Consider the following 4,955-nt stretch of genomic DNA (forward strand, 5'->3'; position numbering starts at 1 on the left):
CTGCCAAGAAAGTCCAGAGTGTTACATAGTGATTTCTGCCCTTGTGCCCTGCAGGTTCTCAAAGGTCTGGACTAACAGCTAAGCATGCACAACTTCTTCCGTACCTCCCTCATAAGATCCACTCCTAGAAGAAGGGTAGAGATGATGGTATTAATGATGCAAGGGCATTGAAGCACCACAGACAGGAAGGTCTCTGGCCTCTGGTAGATCATGATGGTTAATGCAAGGCTGGGCAGAAGGACAGATGAGATGGGGGCATATTATTCCCACTGTGCAATTCCCTTTAATCTAGCACCCTGTCCTCCTGTTGCTCTTTTGGAAAGAGGGTATGAAGATTTAAGTATATCAGGGAAAGAGGATCCCTCTCCATAGGTACAGGAATACTAAGGTTAAGCTTACAACAACATAATTCAACCATCCTAACAAAAATGTTTTCAGTTTTCCTGTTCCTTTCTAATTTCAAAATATATGAATGTTTAGCTCTATCTTCATATTAAGTATATGATCGTGTAGCTGGATTTTCACACAGTTGTCATCATGTTTTAATAGATATCTCTTACTCTGGGTTGTCCAGTATCGGAATACCTTTCCTACTTGGGGCTACTGACTACATCAAGATATCCTTACTGCAAAGTCAGGGTGGGAGGGTGAAAAAAAGCCACCATTCTTCATCGTCTTCCCATGTACTGCCTTCTCCTGCCCATCTCTACTACTGTAGACATTAGATGATATGAAGTCCCTAGCTGGGCTAAATGAGCACAGAGGATCTTTGGGCTGCCTAAATGTAAAGGGAAAGAAAGAAGAACCAAACTTATGTCTTTTAAGCACTCAGTGTATCAAGTACTTTATAGATAAATTATTTCATATAATTATCATAACCACTTTATAATATAAGAGCTATTTTTATTTCCATCTCACAAATGGAAAAACCGAGGCTAAGAGAATTTCAGCGACTTGCTCGAGACTGCCCAGCTGGGAAGTGGTGAGAACAGCAAGATGTGTCAAGGGAAACTCCTGATCTGGCAAGGTGGGCAGATAAGGTTCAGTTCCATTTCAGCAGCCATCACAGAGGAAAGCTCAATCATTCCAAGAGTCTATTCAAGGATCATTTGAGTAGAGCTCTAAAAAGCTGAGGCATAGACAATGGATTTCTTGAGCAGCAAAACTGAAGTCGTCAGATGTGCTTCATTAGCAAGGTAGGGCTGCATTTTCACCTGCTAGCCCTCTTTAGAGGGCTCCTTTATGTACTCCAAGCCCAGCAAGATACGTGTCACTAGGCCCCACTGTCTCCTCTCTCACCCTCTAAGGTCCCTGCTGGTCAATTTTCTGTTTCCTATTAAACTGAAATTAAATATGCGTGCTGAATTTCAGCCTTCTTTCGGTTTATTTTCACTTGCCAGAGTAAAAATAATGCCACAGTGAGAGCTTCCATTTATTCTGAATGAACAGTCCCACTCTGGCCATCCAATTTTTTTTTTCTCAGACTGCTCACCTGTCCCTAAATTGGATCTTCCTTTCCAAGGCAGATAATATCACCCTCTCAAAGAATTCCCACTCATGTGGGAATCAGAGATTCATCTAGTGCTCCCTGGATCTGTGCAGAGACTATTTGGAGACATAAGACAGCTCCTATTTATAGCTGCTGATGGTATAGTACACAGTGGTGTGGTTCCTTATTTCTTTTATTTCAGCTCTTGGAGTAACCTTGACTTAACACTTCACTATATGCCAGGCACTGTCCTGAATAGTTTACATACTAGGTCTCTCAAACATCAAAACAACCCTATGGATCTTCTAATTAAAGTACCAGCAGAAGCTTTCTATGGTAGTGCTTCATCTCTTTAAAAGGATCTATTTAAATGGATGCCATATTATTTGAAAGTGAAAATGAAAGTCACTCAGTCATGTCCTAAAGTTTGGGGCTTCCCTGGTGGCTCAGTTGGTAAAGAATCCACCTACAATGCAGGAGACCTGGGTTTGATTCCTGGGTTGGGAAGATCCCCTGGGGAAGATAACAGCTACCCACTCCAGTATTGTGGCCTGGAGAATTCCATGGACAGAGGAGCCTGGCAGGTTACAGTCCATGGGGTTGCAAAGAGGTGGACACGACTGGGTGACTTTCACTTTCATATTATTTGGGACTATTTTGATTACTTTTAATAAAACCAATTCTAGCTTCACTTGAAAAAAAAAAAACACAACCCTATGAAGGAGGTACCATTAGCCCCATTTTACAGATAAGGAAACCTGAGCACAGAGAAACTGACTTGCTCAAGGCCCCACCCCTAGTAAGTGGCAGAGATGGAATTTGAGCCCAGAGCATCCATCTCTGAGAGTTCACATCTTTAACTATCACACTAAACTGTCTCTCCAGTCTAGTATAGCAGAATCCTGTCTTCAGCTCCTGACAGTCGTTACCTCTTCTGCACTATCCATCTTTATTTTGTCATCGCATTCTCTTTAGTGTTTTCAGACTATCTATGTTCCCCCAGAAGGCCATGTACATCCATGTCTTCTTGTGCCTTTGCTCAAGACTGCACTTTCACTTAGAAAGTCATTTCACTATTTATTTGTTCAACAAAGTTCTACTTATCGTCCCAAACCCAGGTCAAAGATTGTCACTTCTGAAACTTTCTCTCACCTGCTTGGATACAACTGATTCCCTATTTATATTCCCATAGCACTTTATATGGGCTTCCCTGGTGGCTGGGCAGTAAAGAATCTGCCTGCAATGCAGGAGAGGCAAGAGACATAGGTTCAATTCCCGGGTCAGGAAAATCCCTTGGAGGAGGGCACAGCAACCCACTCCAGCATTCTTTCCCGGAGAATCCCCACGGACAGAGGAGTCTGGTGGGCTACAGTGCATAGGGTCGCAAAGAGGCAGACACGACTGAAGCGGCTGAGCAGGCACACACAACACTTTATATATAATTCTATCATATCATTTACTACCTTATAGGAATTTGTTAATTTGACTTTCCTGAGCAAACATGAGCTCTGGAGGCCAGGGGCTGTGTATTATTTGACTATATCTCCAGCACAGCGACTGGCATATGGTTGGTGTTCAGTAAGTATTTGTTGCATTGAATTGAATGGAGAGCAGTCTCTTAATGCTTGTCAGACATGTTCACTTAGTTACTCAAGTTATCGTAACTCAGTATGTCTAAAAACAAACTCATCATCTTCCCTCTAAATCCAGCTTCCATCTCTGATTTCCTCTTTTAAGTTAATGCTATCATTATTGTACTTGTTCAGGTTCAGTTATCTAACTCTTCTTCATCCCCACATAAAATCACAGCAGTCCCAAAGTCCTCCCCTCCTTTCTTTTCAATCTCACTAAAGTCCTTCTTGTAATACAATGAGGCTCTGAACCAAGGAAATAATAAATTGAAGCCCTCATCACCTTTTTTTGAATATTATTATAAAAGCCCCATTAATTCATCTCCCTACCTGCAGAATCTTTCCTTTGCTTTTTTTTCATAATCCATCCTATCCCCTGAAACCAGGAAAAATCATCACCATCTTTATCATCAACCATGCATTAATCATCTCTTGTGTGCAATGCACTATGCTCAGGACTTGCCCTTAATAAATGTACAATCCAAAAGGGTGATAAGGCTTCAACTTTTTGGCTCCTTGGCCAATTTTATGGGAGAAAAACTCCTAAATATAAAAGAAATCAAGGTAATATAGGTGAAATGTCAATGAGTGATGTAGGCTATAATGTACAGAAATTCAGTCTCAGTGGGGAATTGGAGAAAAGATGCCTGAATGAAGCAGGACTTGAAAATGGATAGGACTCAGATTTAAAAGGTGAGAAGGGGGAAATTTTGAGCCAAGATAATGAAATTGAACCTTACTTTAGTGAGATTGAACCTTATCAAAAAATATAGTATCTTTAAAAGTTTTGTAGGGGAAGGAAGAGGGTAAGATGGTGGGAGAATAACTATAATAAAATTTCTTAAGAGAGATGAACTAGGGTTAATTTAATTGGGGATAATAGCAAGCATGGGCTTCCCAGGTGGAGCTGTGGTAAAGAATCTGTCTGCCAATGCAAAAGGCACAAGAGTCATAGGTTCAATTCCTGGGTCAGGAAGATCCCCTGGCGTAGGAAATGGCAACGCCACTCCAGTATTCTTGCCTAGAAAATTCAATGGACAGAGAAGCCTGGTGGGTTTTCAGTCCTTAGCACACACACACACATACACACAGCAGCAGCAAGCATGGGGACAATTTCGGAGGCTACTGGTGATGTGAACAGGGCCTAGCCAAGGAGGGTAACAGGAACTGAAAGGAAAGGTCAAAAACGAGAAGCATCCCTTTGCTTAATAATCTTCAATTAGACAACAAGCTCCTTGAGGAAAGTTTTTATGGCCATTTTTGTTTCTCCGCTGCAATAGGCACAATGCCTAAACACAACAAACACTTAAGAAACATTTACTGATGGATTTAGCAAAGTGAAAAATCAAATAGGAATGGAAAACATTAAAAATATACTACAGTAAATGCATTTTGTAGAGAAAATGCAGGTTGAAATGAGGGAGTTTGAGTGTGGTTTGGACAGTGACATCAGGCAAGATGAAACAGCTAGATGCAACTAGTAGAGCAGTCAGTTGGCTGAAGAGGCAAAATCCCAAACTAAAGGTAAAGCAGTGACATTAACATTTTTCCATGTCAAGAAGCAGCCCAAAAGAGCAGGGTCCTTAAGTGTTTTCTGAACAGGAAATACTCCAGGGAAAATCTGTCTTCATGATGTAAATAAACATCTCAAATTGCTTGGAAGGCACCTGAAATCCCTGGTATTTTCCTTGTCTGCAGTTTTCTTTGAAAATCCAGTGAGGTATTCCACTTGCTTATTAACCTCAGATGAAAACAACAGGGGTTACTTTTTCCAACTGGGGTTACCTTGATAAGCATTCTTGGTTGGTTCATTGGTCAGTTGGTTGGTGGTTTGC

The 4,955-nt window shown here is 41.2% G+C and overlaps 1 pseudogene; it reads left to right on the forward strand.

Moving 5' to 3' along the window:
- The first annotated feature begins 4,578 nt into the window (after nucleotides 1-4,578).
- Nucleotides 4,579-4,955, forward strand: part of LOC106503780 — an 8,651-nt pseudogene continuing 8,274 nt past the window's right edge.

The sequence above is a fragment of the Capra hircus genome, assembly GCF_001704415.2.
Source record: "Capra hircus breed San Clemente chromosome X unlocalized genomic scaffold, ASM170441v1, whole genome shotgun sequence".
Lineage (NCBI taxonomy): Eukaryota > Metazoa > Chordata > Mammalia > Artiodactyla > Bovidae > Capra > Capra hircus.